The sequence below is a fragment of the Triturus cristatus genome, chromosome 1_1 (assembly GCF_964204655.1).
Source record: "Triturus cristatus chromosome 1_1, aTriCri1.1, whole genome shotgun sequence".
NCBI classification, from domain to species: Eukaryota; Metazoa; Chordata; class Amphibia; order Caudata; family Salamandridae; genus Triturus; species Triturus cristatus.
This window is the reverse complement of record NC_140579.1, coordinates 350,073,365-350,091,389: the sequence shown is the minus strand read 5'-3', so window position 1 is coordinate 350,091,389 and position 18,025 is coordinate 350,073,365.

Here is an 18,025-nt window from a genome sequence, read left to right as displayed (position 1 = left end):
ACAAATTTTCCTCTAAAATAAGCCAAACTACGAATTCCGATTTACTCACATGTTATCAGGAGAGAACTCAGTGCTGCGTCTTCTAGCCCAGCACTGACCCTGAAAAGTAATTTTAAGGGTACTTACCTGTAACTTGTATTTCCTTCCATAGGAATCCATTGTGTTGTTTTCAGTAGAGAAGTTTCGAAGTGTGGAGTTTTGGTACTTACAAATTTTCCTCTAAAATAAGCCAAACTACGAATTCCGATTTACTCACATGTTATCAGGAGAGAACTCAGTGCTGCGTCTTCTAGCCCAGCACTGACCCTGAAAAGTAATTCTAAGCGTTCTTACCAGTAACTTGTATTTACTTCCATAGGAATCCATTGTGTGGTTTTCAGCAGAGAAGTTTCTAAGTGTGGAGTTTTGGAACTTACAAATATTCCTCTAAAATCAGCCAAACTACGAATTCTGATTTACTTACCTGTTATCAAGAGAGAACACAGTGCTGCATCTTTTAGCCCAGCACTGACCCTGAAAAGTAATTCTAAGCGTACTTACCAGTAACTTGTATTTCTTTCCATAGGAATCCATTGTGTGGTTTTCAGCAGAAAAGTTTATAAGTGTGGAGTGTTGGAACTTACAAATATTCCTCTAAAATCAGCCGAACTATGAATTCTGATTTACTCACCTGTTATCAGGAGAGACCTCAGTGCTGAATCTTTAAGGCCAGTACTGATCCTGAAAAGTAATTCTAACCGTACTTACGAGTAACTTGTATTTCCTTCCATAGGGTAACATTGACTGGTTTCACTTAGAAATTCTTCTAAGTGTGGAGTTTTGGAACTTTAAAATTTTCCTCTAAAATCAGCTGAACTACGAATTCCAATTTACTCACCTGTTATCAGGAGAGAACTCAGTGCTGCATCTTTTAGCCCAGCACTGACCCTGAAAAGTAATTCTAAGCGTACTTACCAATAACTTGTATTTCCTTCCATAGGAATCCATTGTATGGGTTTCAGCAGAGAAGTTTCTAAGTGTGGAGTTTTGGAACTTCCAAATATTCCTCTAAAATCAGCCAAACTACGAATTCTGATTTACTAACCTGTTATCAAGAGAGAACACAGTGCTGCATCTTTTAGCCCAGCACTGACCCTGAAAAGTAAATCTAAGCGTACTTACCAGTAACTTGTATTTCTTTCCACAGGAATCTATTGTGTGGTTTTCAGCAGAAAAATGTCTAAGTGTGGAGTGTTGGAACTTGCAAATATTCCTCTAAAATCAGCCGAACTACGAATTCCGATTTACTCACCTGTTATCAGGAGAGAACTCAGTGCTGCATCTTTTAGCCCAGCACTGACCCTGAAAATTAATTCTAAGCGTACTTACCAGTAACTTGTATTTCCTTCCATAGGAATCCATTGTGTGGTTTTCAGCAGAAAAGTATGAAAGTGTGGAGTTTTGGAACTTACAAATATTCCTCTAAAATCAGCCGAACTACGAATTCCGATTTACTCATCTGTTATCAGGAGAGATCCCAGTGCTACATCTTTTAGCCCAGCACTGACCCTGAAAAGTAATTCTAAGGGTACTTACCTGTAACTTGTATTTCCTTCCATAGGAATCCATTGTGTTGTTTTCAGCAGAGAAGTTTCGAAGTGTGGAGTTTTGGTACTTACAAATTTTCCTCTAAAATAAGCCAAACTACGAATTCCGATTTACTCACATGTTATCAGGAGAGAACTCAGTGCTGCGTCTTCTAGCCCAGCACTGACCCTGAAAAGTAATTCTAAGCGTTCTTACCAGTAACTTGTATTTACTTCCATAGGAATCCATTGTGTGGTTTTCAGCAGAGAAGTTTCTAAGTGTGGAGTTTTGGAACTTACAAATATTCCTCTAAAATCAGCCAAACTACGAATTCTGATTTACTTACCTGTTATCAAGAGAGAACACAGTGCTGCATCTTTTAGCCCAGCACTGACCCTGAAAAGTAATTCTAAGCGTACTTACCAGTAACTTGTATTTCTTTCCATAGGAATCCATTGTGTGGTTTTCAGCAGAAAAGTTTATAAGTGTGGAGTGTTGGAACTTACAAATATTCCTCTAAAATCAGCCGAACTATGAATTCTGATTTACTCACCTGTTATCAGGAGAGACCTCAGTGCTGAATCTTTAAGGCCAGTACTGATCCTGAAAAGTAATTCTAACCGTACTTACGAGTAACTTGTATTTCCTTCCATAGGGTAACATTGACTGGTTTCACTTAGAAATTCTTCTAAGTGTGGAGTTTTGGAACTTTAAAATTTTCCTCTAAAATCAGCTGAACTACGAATTCCAATTTACTCACCTGTTATCAGGAGAGAACTCAGTGCTGCATCTTTTAGCCCAGCACTGACCCTGAAAAGTAATTCTAAGCGTACTTACCAATAACTTGTATTTCCTTCCATAGGAATCCATTGTATGGGTTTCAGCAGAGAAGTTTCTAAGTGTGGAGTTTTGGAACTTACAAATATTCCTCTAAAATCAGCCAAACTACGAATTCTGATTTACTAACCTGTTATCAAGAGAGAACACAGTGCTGCATCTTTTAGCCCAGCACTGACCCTGAAAAGTAATTCTAAGCGTACTTACCAGTAACTTGTATTTCTTTCCATAGGAATCCATTGTGTGGTTTTAAGCAGAAAAATGTCTAAGTGTGGAGTGTTGGAACTTACAAATATTCCTCTAAAATCAGCCGAACTACGAATTCCGATTTACTCACCTGTTATCAGGAGAGAACTCAGTGCTGCATCTTTTAGCCCAGCACTGACCCTGAAAATTAATTCTAAGCGTACTTACCAGTAACTTGTATTTCCTTCCATAGGAATCCATTGTGTGGTTTTCAGCAGAAAAGTATGAATGTGTGGAGTTTTGGAACTTACAAATATTCCTCTAAAATCAGCCGAACTACGAATTCTGATTTACTCATCTGTTATCAGGAGATATCCCAGTGCTACCTCTTTTAGCCCAGCACTGACCCTGAAAAGTAATTCTAAGGGTACTTACCAGTAACTTGTATTTCCTTCCATAGGAATCCATTGTGTTGATTTCAGCAGAGAAGTTTCGAAGTGTGGAGTTTTGGAACTTACAAATTTTCCTCTAAAATAAGCCAAACTACGAATTCCGATTTACTCACATGTTATCAGGAGAGAACTCAGTGCTGCATCTTCTAGCCCAGCACTGACCCTGAAAAGTAATTCTAAGCGTACTTACCAGTAACTTGTATTTACTTCCATAGGAATCCATTGTGTGGTTTTCAGCAGAGAAGTTTCTAAGTGTGGAGTTTTGGAACTTACAAATATTCCTCTAAAATCAGCCAAACTACGAATTCTGATTTACTTACCTGTTATCAAGAGAAAACACAGTGCTGCATCTTTTCGCCCAGCACTGACCCTGAAAAGTAATTCTAAGCGTACTTACCAGTAACTTGCATTTCTTTTCATAGGAATCCATTGTATGGTTTTCAGCAGAAAAGTTTATAAGTGTGGAGTGTTGGAACTTACAAATATTCCTCTAAAATCAGCCGAACTATGAATTCCGATTTACTTACCTGTTATCAGGAGAGACCTCAGTGCTGAATATTTAAGGCCAGTACTGATCCTGAAAAGTAATTCTAACCGTACTTACCAGTAACTTGTATTTCCTTCCATAGGTTAACATTGACTGGTTTCACTTGGAAATTCTTCTAAGTGTGGAGTTTTGGAACATTAAAATATTCCTCTAAAATCAGCTGAACTATGAATTCCAATTTACTCACCTGTTATCAGGAGAGAACTCAGTGCTGCATCTTTTAGCCCAGCACTGACCCTGAAAAGTAATTCTAAGCGTACTTACCAATAACTTGTATTTCCTTCCATAGGAATCCATTGTATGGGTTTCAGCAGAGAAGTTTCTAAGTGTGGAGTTTTGGAACTTACAAATATTCCTCTAAAATCAGCCAAACTACAAATTCTGATTTACTAACCTGTTATCAAGGGAGAACACAGTGCTGCATCTTTTAACCCAGCACTGACCCTGAAAAGTAATTCTAAGCGTACTTACCAGTAACTTGTATTTCTTTCCATAGGAATCCATTGTGTGGTTTTCAGCAGAAAAATGTCTAAGTGTGGAGTGTTGGAACTTACAAATATTCCTCAAAAATCAGCCGAACTACGAATTCCGATTTACTCATCTGTTATCAGGAGAGATCCCAGTGCTACATCTTTTAGCCCAGCACTGACCCTGAAAAGTAATTCGAAGCGTACTTACAAGTAACTTGTATTTCCTTCCATAGGAATCCATTGTGTTGTTTTCAGTAGACAAGTTTCTAAGTGTGGAGTTTTGGAACTTACAAATATTCCTCTAAAAACAGCTGAACTACGAATTTCGATTTACTCACCTGTTATCAGGAGAGACCTCAGTGCTAAATCTTTAAGGCCAGTACTGATCCTGAAAAGTAATTGTAACCGTGCTTACCAATAACTTGTATTTCCTTCCATAGGGTAACATTGATTGGTTTCACTTAGAAATTCTTCTAAGTGTGGAGGTTTGGAACTCTAAAATATTCCTCTAAAATCAGCCGAACTACGAATTCCGATTTACTCAAATGTTATCAGGAGAGACCTCAGTGCTGAATCTTTAAGGCTAGTACTGACCCTGAAAAGTAATTCTAAGAGTACTTACCAGTAGCTTGTATTTCCTTCAATAGGAATCCATTGTGTGGTTTTCAGCAGAAAAGTATGAAAGTGTGGAGTTTTGGAACTTACAGATATTCCTCTAAAATCAGCCGAACTACGAATTCCGATTTACTCATCTGTTATCAGGAGAGATCCCAGTGCTACATCTTTTAGCCCAGCACTGACCCTGAAAAGTAATTCTAAGCATACTTACCAGTAACTTGTATTTCCTTCCATAGGAATCCATTGTATGGTTTTCAGCAGAGAAGTTTCGAAGTGTGGAGTTTTGGAACATACAAATATTCCTCTAAAATCAGACGAACTACGAATTCCGATTTACTCACCTGTTATCAGGAGAGAACTCAGTGCTGCATCTTTTAGCCCAGCACTGACTCTGAAAAGTAATTCTAAGCGTACTTACCAATAACTTGTATTTCCTTCCATAGGAATCCATAGTATGGTTTTCAGCAGAGAAGTTTCTAAGTGTGGAGTGTTGGAACTTACAAATATTCCTCTAAAATCAGCCGAACTACGAATTTCGATTTACTCACCTGTTATCAGGAGAGACCTCAGTTCTGAATCTTTAAGGCCAGTACTGATCCTGAAAAGTAATTGTAACCGTACTTACCAGTAACTTGAGTTTCCTTCCATAGGCTAACATTGACTGGTTTCACTTGGAAATTCTTCTCAGTGTGGAGGTTTGGAACTCTAAAATATTCCTCTAAAATCAGCCGAACTACGAATTCCGATTTACTCAAATGTTATCAGGAGAGACCTCAGTGCTGAATCTTTAAGGCCAGTACTGATCCTGAAAAGTAATTCTAACCGTACTTACCAGTAACTTGTATTTCCTTCCATAGGCTTACATTGACTGGTTTCACTTGGAAATTCTTCTAAGTATGGAGTTTTGGAACTTTAAAATATTCCTCTAAAATCAGCCAAACTACGAATTCCGATTTACTCACATATTATCAGGAGAGAACTCAGTGCTGCATCTTTTAGCCCAGCACTGACCCTGAAAAGTAATTCTAAGCATACTTACCAGTAACTTGTATTTCCTTTCATAGGAATCCATTTTGTGGTTTTCAGCAGAGAAGTTTTGAAGTGTGGAGTTTTGGTACTTACAAATATTCCTCTAAAATAAGCCAAACTACGAATTTCGATTATTCACCTGTTATCAGGAGAGATCCCAGAGCTGCATCTTTTAGCCCAGCACTGACCCTGAAAAGTAATTCGAAGCGTACTTACAAGTAACTTGTATTTCCTTCCATAGGAATCCATTGTGTTTTTCAGCAGAAAAGTATCTAATTGTGGAGTTTTGGAACTTACAAATATTCCTCTAAAATCAGCCGAACTACGAATTCCGATTTACTCAAATGTTATCAGGAGAGACCTCAGTGATGAATCTTTAAGGCCAGTACTGATCCTGAAAAGTAATTCTAACCGTACTAACCAGTAACTTGTATTTCCTTCCATAGGCTTACATTGACTGGTTTCACTTGGAAATTCTTCTTAGTGTGGAGTTTTGGAACTTTAAAATATTCCTCTAAAATCAGCCAAACTATGAATTCCGATTTACTCAAATGTTATCAGGCGAGACCGCAGTGCTGCATCTTTTGGCCCAGCACTGAGCCTGAAAAGTAATTCTAAGCATACTTACCAGTAACTTGTATTTCCTTCCATAGGAATCCATTGTGTGGTTTCCAGCAGAGAAGTTTCGAAGTGTGTAGTTTTGGTACTTACAAATATTCCTCTAAAATAATCCAAACTACGAATTCCGATTTACTCACATGTCATCAGGAGACAACTCAGTGCTGAATCTTTTAGCCCAGCACTGACCCTGAAAAGAAATTCTAAGCGTACTTACCAGTAACTTGTATTTCCTTCCTTAGGAATCCATTGTGTGGTTTTCAGCAGAAAAGTTTAGAAGTGTGGAGTTTTGGAATTAACAAATATTCCTCTAAAATCAGCTGAATTCCGAATTCCGATTTACTCTCCTGTTATCAGGAGAGAACCCAGTGCTGCATCTTTTAGCCCAGCACTGACCCTGAAAAGTAATTCTAGGCATACTTACCAGTAGCTTGTATTTCCTTCAATAGGAATCCGTTGTGTGGTTTTCAGCAGAAAAGTATGAAAGTGTGGAGTTTTGGAACTTACAAATATTCCTCTAAAATCAGCCGAACTACGAATTCCGATTTACTCATCTGTTATCAGTAGAGATCCCAGTGCTACATCTTTTAGCCCAGCACTGACCCTGAAAAGTAATTCTAAGGGTACTTACCTGTAACTTGTATTTCCTTCCATAGGAATCCATTGTGTTGTTTTCAGCAGAGAAGTTTCGAAGTGTGGAGTTTTGGTACTTACAAATTTTCCTCTAAAATAAGCCAAACTACGAATTCCGATTTACTCACATGTTATCAGGAGAGAACTCAGTGCTGCATCTTGTAGCCCAGCACTGACCCTGAAAAGTAATTCTAAGCGTTCTTACCAGTAACTTGTATTTACTTCCATAGGAATCCATTGTGTGGTTTTCAGCAGAGAAGTTTCTAAGTGTGGAGTTTTGGAACTTACAAATATTCCTCTAAAATCAGCCAAACTACGAATTCTGATTTACTTACCTGTTATCAAGAGAGAACACAGTGCTGCATCTTTTAGCCCAGCACTGACCCTGAAAAGTAATTCTAAGCGTACTTACCAGTAACTTGTATTTCTTTCCATAGGAATCCATTGTGTGGTTTTCAGCAGAAAAGTTTATAAGTGTGGAGTGTTGGAACTTACAAATATTCCTCTAAAATCAGCTGAACTATGAATTCCGATTTACTCACCTGTTATCAGGAGAGACCTCAGTGCTGAATCTTTAAGGCCAGTACTGATCCTGAAAAGTAATTCTAACCGTACTTACCAGTAACTTGTATTTCCTTCCATAGGCTTACATTGACTGGTTTCACTTGGAAATTCTTTTAAGTGTGGAGTTTTGGAACTTTAAAATATTCCTCTAAAATCAGCCAAACTACGAATTCCGATTTACTCACATGTTATCAGGAGAGAACTCAGTGCTGCATCTTTTAGCCCAGCAATGACCCTGAAAAGTTATTCTAAGCATACTTACAAGTAACTTGTATTTCCTTCCATAGGAATCCATTGTGTGGTTTTCAGCAGAGAAGTTTCAAAGTGTGGAGTTTTGGTACTTACAAATATTCCTCTAAAATAAGCCAAACTAAGAATTCCGATTTACTCACCTGTTATCAGGAGAGATCCCAGAGCTGCATCTTTTAGCCCAGCACTGACGCTGAAAAGTAATTCGAAGCGTACTTACAAGTAACGTGTATTTCCTTCCATAGGAATCCATTGTGGGGTTTTCAGCAGAAAAGTATCTAAGTGTGGAGTTTTGGAGCTTACAAATATTCCTCTAAAATCAGCCGAACTACAAATTCCGATTTACTAAAATGTTATCAGGAGAGACCTCAGTGCTGAATCTTTAAGGCCAGTACTGATCCTGAAAAGTAATTCTAACCGTACTTACCAGTAACTTGTATTTCCTTCATTAGGCTTACATTGACTGGTTTCACTTGGAAATTCTTCTTAGTGTGGAGTTTTGGAACTTTAAAATATTCCTCTAAAATCAGCCAAACTACGAATTCTGATTTACTCAAATGTTATCAGGAGAGACCTCAGTGCTGCATCTTTTAGCCCAGCACTGACCCTGAAAAGTAATTCCAAGCATACTTACCAGTAACTTGTATTTCCTTCCAAAGGAATCCATTGTGTGGTTTTCAGCAGAGAAGTATGAAAGTGTGGAGTTTTGGAACTTACAAATATTCCTCTAAAATCAGCCGAACTACGAATTCCGATTTACTCATCTGTTATCAGGAGAGATCCCAGTGCTACATCTTTTATCCCAACACTGACCCTGAAAAGTAATTCTAAGGGTACTTACCAGTAACTTGTATTTCCTTCCATAGGAATCCATTGTGTGGTTTTCAGCAGAGAAGTTTCTAAGTGTGGAGTTTTGGAACTTACACATATTCCTCTAAAATCAGCCAAACTACGAATTCTGATTTACTTATCTGTTATCAAGAGAGAACACAGTGCTGCATCTTTTAGCCCAGCACTGACCCTGAAAAGTAATTCTAAGCATACTTACCAGTAACTTGTATTTCTTTCCATAGGAATCCATTTTGTGGTTTTGAGCAGAAAAGTTTCTAAGTGTGGAGTGTTGGAACTTACAAATATTCCACTAAAATCAGTCAAACTATGAATTCCGATTTACTCACCTGTTATCAGGAGAGACCTCAGTGCTGAATCGTTAAGGCCAGTACTGATCCTGAAAAGTAATTCTAACCGTACTTACCAGTAACTTGTATTTCCTTTCCTAGGGTAACATTGACTGGTTTCACTTGGAAATTCTTCTAAGTGTGGAGTTTTGGAACTTTAAAATATTCCTCTAAAATCAGCTGAACTACGAATTCCAATTTACTCACCTGTTATCAGGAGAGAACTCAGTGCTGCATCTTTTAGCCCAGCACTGACCCTGAAAAGTAATTCTAAGCGTACTTACCAATAACTTGTATTTCCTTCCAGGAATCCATTGTATGGTTTTCAGCAGAGAAGTTTCTAAGTGTGGAGTTTTGGAACATACAAATATTCCTTTAAAATCAGCCAAACTACGAATTCTGATTTACTAACCTGTTATCAAGAGAGAACACAGTGCTGCATCTTGTAGCCCAGCACTGACCCTGAAAAGTAATTCTAAGCGTACTTACCAGTAACTTGTATTTCTTTCCATAGGAATCCATTGTGTGGTTTTCAGCAGAAAAGTTTCTAAGTGTGGAGTTTTGGAACTTACAAATATTCCTCTAAAATCAGCCGAACTACGAATTTCGATTTACTCACCTGTTATCAGGAGAGACCTCAGTTCTGAATCTTTAAGGCCAGTACTGATCCTGAAAAGTAATTGTAACCGTACTTACCAGTAACTTGAGTTTCCTTCCATAGGCTAACATTGACTGGTTTCACTTGGAAATTCTTCTCAGTGTGGAGGTTTGGAACTCTAAAATATTCCTCTAAAATCAGCCGAACTACGAATTCCGATTTACTCAAATGTTATCAGGAGAGACCTCAGTGCTGAATCTTTAAGGCCAGTACTGATCCTGAAAAGTAATTCTAACCGTACTTACCAGTAACTTGTATTTCCTTCCATAGGCTTACATTGACTGGTTTCACTTGGAAATTCTTCTAAGTATGGAGTTTTGGAACTTTAAAATATTCCTCTAAAATCAGCCAAACTACGAATTCCGATTTACTCACATATTATCAGGAGAGAACTCAGTGCTGCATCTTTTAGCCCAGCACTGACCCTGAAAAGTAATTCTAAGCATACTTACCAGTAACTTGTATTTCCTTTCATAGGAATCCATTTTGTGGTTTTCAGCAGAGAAGTTTTGAAGTGTGGAGTTTTGGTACTTACAAATATTCCTCTAAAATAAGCCAAACTACGAATTTCGATTATTCACCTGTTATCAGGAGAGATCCCAGAGCTGCATCTTTTAGCCCAGCACTGACCCTGAAAAGTAATTCGAAGCGTACTTACAAGTAACTTGTATTTCCTTCCATAGGAATCCATTGTGTTTTTCAGCAGAAAAGTATCTAATTGTGGAGTTTTGGAACTTACAAATATTCCTCTAAAATCAGCCGAACTACGAATTCCGATTTACTCAAATGTTATCAGGAGAGACCTCAGTGATGAATCTTTAAGGCCAGTACTGATCCTGAAAAGTAATTCTAACCGTACTAACCAGTAACTTGTATTTCCTTCCATAGGCTTACATTGACTGGTTTCACTTGGAAATTCTTCTTAGTGTGGAGTTTTGGAACTTTAAAATATTCCTCTAAAATCAGCCAAACTATGAATTCCGATTTACTCAAATGTTATCAGGCGAGACCGCAGTGCTGCATCTTTTGGCCCAGCACTGAGCCTGAAAAGTAATTCTAAGCATACTTACCAGTAACTTGTATTTCCTTCCATAGGAATCCATTGTGTGGTTTCCAGCAGAGAAGTTTCGAAGTGTGTAGTTTTGGTACTTACAAATATTCCTCTAAAATAATCCAAACTACGAATTCCGATTTACTCACATGTCATCAGGAGACAACTCAGTGCTGAATCTTTTAGCCCAGCACTGACCCTGAAAAGAAATTCTAAGCGTACTTACCAGTAACTTGTATTTCCTTCCTTAGGAATCCATTGTGTGGTTTTCAGCAGAAAAGTTTCGAAGTGTGGAGTTTTGGAATTAACAAATATTCCTCTAAAATCAGCTGAATTCCGAATTCCGATTTACTCTCCTGTTATCAGGAGAGAACCCAGTGCTGCATCTTTTAGCCCAGCACTGACCCTGAAAAGTAATTCTAGGCATACTTACCAGTAGCTTGTATTTCCTTCAATAGGAATCCGTTGTGTGGTTTTCAGCAGAAAAGTATGAAAGTGTGGAGTTTTGGAACTTACAAATATTCCTCTAAAATCAGCCGAACTACGAATTCCGATTTACTCATCTGTTATCAGTAGAGATCCCAGTGCTACATCTTTTAGCCCAGCACTGACCCTGAAAAGTAATTCTAAGGGTACTTACCTGTAACTTGTATTTCCTTCCATAGGAATCCATTGTGTTGTTTTCAGCAGAGAAGTTTCGAAGTGTGGAGTTTTGGTACTTACAAATTTTCCTCTAAAATAAGCCAAACTACGAATTCCGATTTACTCACATGTTATCAGGAGAGAACTCAGTGCTGCATCTTGTAGCCCAGCACTGACCCTGAAAAGTAATTCTAAGTGTTCTTACCAGTAACTTGTATTTACTTCCATAGGAATCCATTGTGTGGTTTTCAGCAGAGAAGTTTCTAAGTGTGGAGTTTTGGAACTTACAAATATTCCTCTAAAATCAGCCAAACTACGAATTCTGATTTACTTACCTGTTATCAAGAGAGAACACAGTGCTGCATCTTTTAGCCCAGCACTGACCCTGAAAAGTAATTCTAAGCGTACTTACCAGTAACTTGTATTTCTTTCCATAGGAATCCATTGTGTGGTTTTCAGCAGAAAAGTTTATAAGTGTGGAGTGTTGGAACTTACAAATATTCCTCTAAAATCAGCTGAACTATGAATTCCGATTTACTCACCTGTTATCAGGAGAGACCTCAGTGCTGAATCTTTAAGGCCAGTACTGATCCTGAAAAGTAATTCTAACCGTACTTACCAGTAACTTGTATTTCCTTCCATAGGCTTACATTGACTGGTTTCACTTGGAAATTCTTTTAAGTGTGGAGTTTTGGAACTTTAAAATATTCCTCTAAAATCAGCCAAACTACGAATTCCGATTTACTCACATGTTATCAGGAGAGAACTCAGTGCTGCATCTTTTAGCCCAGCAATGACCCTGAAAAGTTATTCTAAGCATACTTACAAGTAACTTGTATTTCCTTCCATAGGAATCCATTGTGTGGTTTTCAGCAGAGAAGTTTCAAAGTGTGGAGTTTTGGTACTTACAAATATTCCTCTAAAATAAGCCAAACTAAGAATTCCGATTTACTCACCTGTTATCAGGAGAGATCCCAGAGCTGCATCTTTTAGCCCAGCACTGACGCTGAAAAGTAATTCGAAGCGTACTTACAAGTAACGTGTATTTCCTTCCATAGGAATCCATTGTGGGGTTTTCAGCAGAAAAGTATCTAAGTGTGGAGTTTTGGAGCTTACAAATATTCCTCTAAAATCAGCCGAACTACAAATTCCGATTTACTCAAATGTTATCAGGAGAGACCTCAGTGCTGAATCTTTAAGGCCAGTACTGATCCTGAAAAGTAATTCTAACCGTACTTACCAGTAACTTGTATTTCCTTCATTAGGCTTACATTGACTGGTTTCACTTGGAAATTCTTCTTAGTGTGGAGTTTTGGAACTTTAAAATATTCCTCTAAAATCAGCCAAACTACGAATTCTGATTTACTCAAATGTTATCAGGAGAGACCTCAGTGCTGCATCTTTTAGCCCAGCACTGACCCTGAAAAGTAATTCCAAGCATACTTACCAGTAACTTGTATTTCCTTCCAAAGGAATCCATTGTGTGGTTTTCAGCAGAGAAGTATGAAAGTGTGGAGTTTTGGAACTTACAAATATTCCTCTAAAATCAGCCGAACTACGAATTCCGATTTACTCATCTGTTATCAGGAGAGATCCCAGTGCTACATCTTTTATCCCAACACTGACCCTGAAAAGTAATTCTAAGGGTACTTACCAGTAACTTGTATTTCCTTCCATAGGAATCCATTGTGTGGTTTTCAGCAGAGAAGTTTCTAAGTGTGGAGTTTTGGAACTTACACATATTCCTCTAAAATCAGCCAAACTACGAATTCTGATTTACTTATCTGTTATCAAGAGAGAACACAGTGCTGCATCTTTTAGCCCAGCACTGACCCTGAAAAGTAATTCTAAGCATACTTACCAGTAACTTGTATTTCTTTCCATAGGAATCCATTTTGTGGTTTTGAGCAGAAAAGTTTCTAAGTGTGGAGTGTTGGAACTTACAAATATTCCTCTAAAATCAGTCAAACTATGAATTCCGATTTACTCACCTGTTATCAGGAGAGACCTCAGTGCTGAATCGTTAAGGCCAGTACTGATCCTGAAAAGTAATTCTAACCGTACTTACCAGTAACTTGTATTTCCTTTCCTAGGGTAACATTGACTGGTTTCACTTGGAAATTCTTCTAAGTGTGGAGTTTTGGAACTTTAAAATATTCCTCTAAAATCAGCTGAACTACGAATTCCAATTTACTCACCTGTTATCAGGAGAGAACTCAGTGCTGCATCTTTTAGCCCAGCACTGACCCTGAAAAGTAATTCTAAGCGTACTTACCAATAACTTGTATTTCCTTCCAGGAATCCATTGTATGGTTTTCAGCAGAGAAGTTTCTAAGTGTGGAGTTTTGGAACATACAAATATTCCTTTAAAATCAGCCAAACTACGAATTCTGATTTACTAACCTGTTATCAAGAGAGAACACAGTGCTGCATCTTGTAGCCCAGCACTGACCCTGAAAAGTAATTCTAAGCGTACTTACCAGTAACTTGTATTTCTTTCCATAGGAATCCATTGTGTGGTTTTCAGCAGAAAAGTTTCTAAGTGTGGAGTTTTGGAACTTACAAATATTCCTCTAAAATCAGCCGAACTACAAATTTCGATTTACTCACCTGTTATCAGGAGAGACCTCAGTGCTGAATCTGTAAGGCCAGTACTGATCCTGAAAAGTAATTGTAACCTTGCTTACCAGTAACTTGAATTTCCTTCCATAGGCTAACATTGACTGGTTTCACTTGGAAATTCTTCTCAGTGTGGAGGTTTGGAACTCTAAAATATTCCTCTAAAATCAGCCGAACTACGAATTCCGATTTACTCAAATGTTATCAGGAGAGACCTCAGTGCTGAATCTTTAAAGCCAGTACTGACCCTGAAAAGTAATTCTAAGCGTACTTACCAGTAGCTTGTATTTCCTTCAATAGGAATCCATTGTGTGGTTTTCAGCAGAAAAGTATTAAAGTGTGGAGTTTTAGAACTTACAAATATTCCTCTAAAATCAGCCGAACTACGAATTCCGATTTACTCATCTGTTATCAGGAGAGATCCCAGTGCTACATCGTTTAGCCCAGCACTGACCCTGAAAAGTAATTCTAAGCATACTTACCAGTAACTTGTATTTCCTTCCATAGGAATCCATTGTGTGGTTTTCAGCAGAGAAGTTTCGAAGTGTGGAGTTTTGGAACTTACAAATATTCCTCTAAAATCAGACGAACTACGAATTCCGATTTACTCACCTGTTATCAGGAGAGAACTCAGTGCTGCATCTTTTAGCCCAGCACTGACCCTGAAAATTAATTCTAAGCGTACTTACCAGTAGCTTGTATTTCCTTCCATAGGCTAACATTGACTGGTTTCACTTGGAAATTCTTCTCAGTGTGGAGGTTTGGAACTCTAAAATATTCCTCTAAAATCAGCCGAACTACGAATTCCGATTTACTCAAATGTTATCAGGAGAGAACTCAGTGCTGAATCTTTAAGGCCAGTACTGACCCTGAAAATTAATTCTAAGCGTACTTACCAGTAGCTTGTATTTCCTTCCATAGGAATCCATTGTGTGGTTTTCAGCAGAAAAGTTTCTAAGTGTGGAGTTTTGGAACTTACAAATATTCCTCTAAAATCAGCCGAACTACGAATTTCGATTTACTCACCTGTTATCAGGAGAGACCTCAGTGCTGAATCTTTAAGGCCAGTACTGATCCTGAAAAGTAATTGTAACCGTACTTACCAGTAACTTGAATTTCCTTCCATAGGCTAACATTGACTGGTTTCACTTGGAAATTCTTCTCAGTGTGGAGGTTTGGAACTCTAAAATATTCCTCTAAAATCAGCCGAACTACGAATTCCGATTTACTCAAATGTTATCAGGAAAGACCTCAGTGCTGAATCTTTAAGGCCAGTACTGATCCTGAAAAGTAATTCTAACCGTACTTACCAGTAACTTGTATTTCCTTCCATAGGCTTACATTGACTGGTTTCACTTGGAAATTCTTCTAAGTGTGGAGTTTTGGAACTTTAATATATTCCTCTAAAATCAGCCAAACTACGAATTCCGATTTACTCACATGTTATCAGGAGAGAACTCAGTGCTGCATCTTTTAGCCCAGCACTGACCCTGAAAAGTTATTCTAAGCATACTTACCAGTAACTTGTATTTCCTTCCATAGGAATCCATTGTGTGGTTTTCAGCAGAGAAGTTTCAAAGTGTGGAGTTTTGGTACTTACAAATATTCCTCGAAAATAAGCCAAACTACGAATTCCGATTTACTCACCTGTTATCAGGAGAGATCCCAGAGCTGCATCTTTTAGCCCAGCACTGACTCTGAAAAGTAATTCGAAGCGTACTTACAAGTAACTTGTATTTCCTTCCATAGGAATCCTTTGTGTGGTTTTCAGCAGAAAAGTATCTAAGTGTGGAGTTTTGGAGCTTACAAATATTCCTCTAAAATCAGCCGAACTACGAATTCCGATTTACTCAAATGTTATCAGGAGAGACCTCAGTGCTGAATCTTTAAGGCCAGTACTGATCCTGAAAAGTAATTCTAACCGTACTTACCAGTAACTTGTATTTCCTTCCTTAGGCTTACATTGACTGGTTTCACTTGGAAATTCTTCTTAGTGTGGAGTTTTGGAACTTTAAAATATTCCTCTAAAATCAGCCAAACTACGAATTCTGATTTACTCAAATGTTATCAGGAGAGACCTCAGTGCTGCATCTTTTAGCCCAGCACTGACCCTGAAAAGTAATTCTAAGCATACTTACCAGTAACTTGTATTTACTTCCATAGGAATCCATTGTGTGGTTTTCAGCAGAGAAGTTTCTAAGTGTGGAGTTTTGGAACTTACAAATATTCCTCTAAAATCAGCCAAACTACGAATTCTGATTTACTTACCTGTTATCAAGAGAGAACACAGTGCTGCATCTTTTAGCCCAGCACTGACCCTGAAAAGTAATTCTAAGCGTACTTACCAGTAACTTGTATTTCTTTCCATAGGAATCCATTGTGTGGTTTTCAGCAGAAAAGTTTCTAAGTGTGGAGTGTTGGAACTTACAAATATTCCTCTAAAATCAGCCGAACTATGAATTCCGATTTACTCACCTGTTATCACGAGAGACCTCAGTGCTGAATCTTTAAGGCCAGTACTGATCCTGAAAAGTAATTCTAACCGTACTTACCAGTAACTTGTATTTCCTTTCCTAGGGTAACATTGACTGGTTTCACTTGGAAATTCTTCTAAGTGTGGAGTTTTGGAACTTTAAAATATTCCTCTAAAATCAGCTGAACTACGAATTCCAATTTACTCACCTGTTATCAGGAGAGAACTCAGTGCTGCATCTTTTAGCCCAGCACTGACCCTGAAATGTAATTCTAAGCGTACTTACCAATAACTTGTATTTCCTTCCATAGGAATCCATTGTATGGTTTTCAGCAGAGAAGTTTCTAAGTGTGGAGTTTTGGAACATACAAATATTCCTTTAAAATCAGCCAAACTACGAATTCTGATTTACTAACCTGTTATCATGAGAGAACACAGTGCTGCATCTTGTAGCCCAGCACTGACCCTGAAAAGTAATTCTAAGCGTACTTACCAGTAACTTGTATTTCTTTCCATAGGAATCCATTGTGTGGTTTTCAGCAGAAAAGTTTCTAAGTGTGGAGTTTTGGAACTTACAAATATTCCTCTAAAATCAGCCGAACTACGAATTTCGATTTACTCACCTGTTATCAGGAGAGACCTCAGTGCTGAATCTTTAAGGCCAGTACTGATCCTGAAAAGTAATTGTAACTGTGCTTACCAGTAACTTGAATTTCCTTCCATAGGCTAACATTGACTGGTTTCACTTGGAAATTCTTCTCAGTGTGGAGGTTTGGAACTCTAAAATATTCCTCTAAAATCAGCCGAACTACGAATTCCGATTTACTCAAATGTTATCAGGAGAGACCTCAGTGCTGAATCTTTAAAGCCAGTACTGACCCTGAAAAGTAATTCTAAGCGTACTTACCAGTAGCTTGTATTTCCTTCAATAGGAATCCATTGTGTGGTTTTCAGCAGAAAAGTATTAAAGTGTGGAGTTTTGGAACTTACAAATATTCCTCTAAAATCAGCTGAACTACGAATTCCAATTTACTCACCTGTTATCAGGAGAGAACTCAGTGCTGCATCTTTTAGCCCAGCACGGACCCTGAAATGTAATTCTAAGCGTACTTACCAATAACTTGTATTTCCTTCCATAGGAATCCATTGTATGGTTTTCAGCAGAGAAGTTTCTAAGTGTGGAGTTTTGGAACATACAAATATTCCTTTAAAATCAGCCAAACTACGAATTCTGATTTACTAACCTGTTATCAAGAGAGAACACAGTGCTGCATCTTGTAGCCCAGCACTGACCCTGAAAAGTGATTCTAAGCGTACTTACCAGTAACTTGTATTTCTTTCCATAGGAATCCATTGTGTGGTTTTCAGCAGAAAAGTTTCTAAGTGTGGAGTTTTGGAACTTACAAATATTCCTCTAAAATCAGCCGAACTACGAATTTCGATTTACTCACCTGTTATCAGGAGAGACCTCAGTGCTGAATCTTTAAGGCCAGTACTGATCCTGAAAAGTAATTGTAACTGTGCTTACCAGTAACTTGAATTTCCTTCCATAGGCTAACATTGACTGGTTTCACTTGGAAATTCTTCTCAGTGTGGAGGTTTGGAACTCTAAAATATTCCTCTAAAATCAGCCGA